The sequence below is a fragment of the Echinops telfairi genome, unplaced genomic scaffold (genome assembly GCF_000313985.2).
Source record: "Echinops telfairi isolate 266 unplaced genomic scaffold, ASM31398v2 ScPeMD7_35;HRSCAF=133_0, whole genome shotgun sequence".
NCBI classification, from domain to species: Eukaryota; Metazoa; Chordata; class Mammalia; order Afrosoricida; family Tenrecidae; genus Echinops; species Echinops telfairi.
The window spans coordinates 185,653-187,348 of record NW_022103932.1 but is presented as its reverse complement, the minus strand read 5'-3'; the positions used below and the strand labels follow the sequence as shown (position 1 = coordinate 187,348).

The 1,696-nt window shown below is 35.8% G+C and overlaps 1 protein-coding gene and 1 pseudogene across 4 annotated transcripts in view; one reads left to right on the top strand and one right to left on the bottom strand.

The window, feature by feature from the left end:
- LOC115869674 overlaps nt 1–785 on the bottom strand; it is a 9,983-nt pseudogene extending 9,198 nt beyond the window's left edge.
- The window catches only part of MAPK8 (mitogen-activated protein kinase 8), an 84,572-nt gene that overhangs the window by 18,429 nt on the left and 64,447 nt on the right, over nt 1–1,696 (top strand). For all 4 annotated transcript variants that reach the window (XM_004716761.2, XM_004716762.3, XM_045290248.1 and 1 more), the window contains exon 2: nt 908–1,033. The gene's annotated coding sequence lies outside the window, so the exon portion shown is untranslated. The remainder of the gene's footprint in view (nt 1–907; nt 1,034–1,696) is intronic.

The following is a 1,696-nucleotide window of genomic DNA, read 5'->3' as shown; positions in this document are numbered from 1 at the left end:
TAGATCTATTTCCCCATCCTCATATAAATGTATTTGCATATGTACATGTCTTTATCTAGACCTCTATAAATGCCCATTGCCTCCCAGCTCTTTCCTCTATTTCCCTTGATTCTCCTCCTGTTTGAAACTTTTTGATTGACTTACTTCACTTAGTTTTTCCTCTTCCAGGTTCCTCTAATTTATGTGGTGTTTCATGAATTCATTTTTATTCATTAATATTGCATTCTGTGTATGTATATTCCAGTTTGTGTATTAGTTAATATTTTATGCCAACTTGGCTGGACCAGGATTCGCTAGGATTTGGCAGTTAAACTAAAATTCTCACTGCCATTGGGTAAATTTTGACTCATAGCAACCATATAGGACAGAGTAGAACTGTTTTTCTAGGGTTTCTCAGGCCATAAATCTTTATGGGAGTAGAAGCTTCATCTTCTCTCGTGGAGTAGATGGTGGTTTCAAACTGTTGACCTTATGATTGGAAGCCCAACAACACCCAAGGCTTTCTAAGGCTCTGTGTATATATATATATATATATATATATAGGCTCCATTAGTTTTGTTTCTGTAGAGAATCTAGCCTAAGATAGCTAGAATGAATCTTAGTTATAATTTTTAAAAATTGTTTTATATTTTATTGGCTAGCAGCTTGGGGTTGTTTTTTTGTTGTTGTTGTTTTTTTTGTCTCAGGACTGTACACTGTGGAAAAGCTTGCTTTTTACTGTGTCTGGATTCTGCCTTTGACTTGCGATGCTCTCGTTCTTTAGACTTGAACCAATAGTATGCCATTTTGCTTGCCAATCATCCTTGGGAATCATCAGCAATTGCCACCTGAGTTACCAACCTTAGGTTCCTTCCCTTCTACAGCCACAAGCTTCACTTACTAACCTTGGATTCATTCACTTCTGCAGCCTCAAGCCTGTTCTGCTGACCTTGACTGGATCAGACCCTCAGTCCGATGAAGCCTCCTGCCTAATACCTAACCCATGGACTTGAAACTTATCTGAACTTGGAACTTGCTTCAGTACTATAACTGTGTAAGCTTTTTTGGATAAATTTCTTTCAGTATATATGTATTTAAGTTTCACTGATGTGCTTCTTTAGAACCCAGTTTAAGAAACCTAGTATGAATCTCATTTGGTCATGATGTGTTCCTGTTTTTAATATTGTGTAGGATCTTATTCGCTAAGGTTTAAAATTCTTTTTTTTTTTAATGTTTTTACATCTGTCAGTAAGATAATTGTTACTTTCTTTTTTATTGGTGTTTTTACTTGGTTTTTGATATCAAGGTTATGCTTACTTAGAATTCAAATGTTCTTTACCCACTTCTGTATTCTGGAATAGTGTGAGTAGAATTGTTATCAACCTCTTCTCTGAATTTTCGGTAGAATTTACCATTGAAGGCATTTGAGCCAGAATTTTTTTCTTTAAAAAAATTTTTTTTTAATCATTTTATTGGGGGCTCGTGCAGTTCTTATCTAATCCATCCATCCATCCATTGTGTCAAGCACATTTATATATTTGTTGCCATCATCATTCTCAAAACATTTTTTCTACTTGAGTCCTTGATAGCAGCTCCTCATTTCCCCCCCTTCCTCCCCGCTACCCCCTCCTTCATGAACCCTTGATAATTTATAAATGATTATTTTGTCATATTTTACACTGTCTGATGTCTCCCTTCACCCACTTTTCTGTTGTCC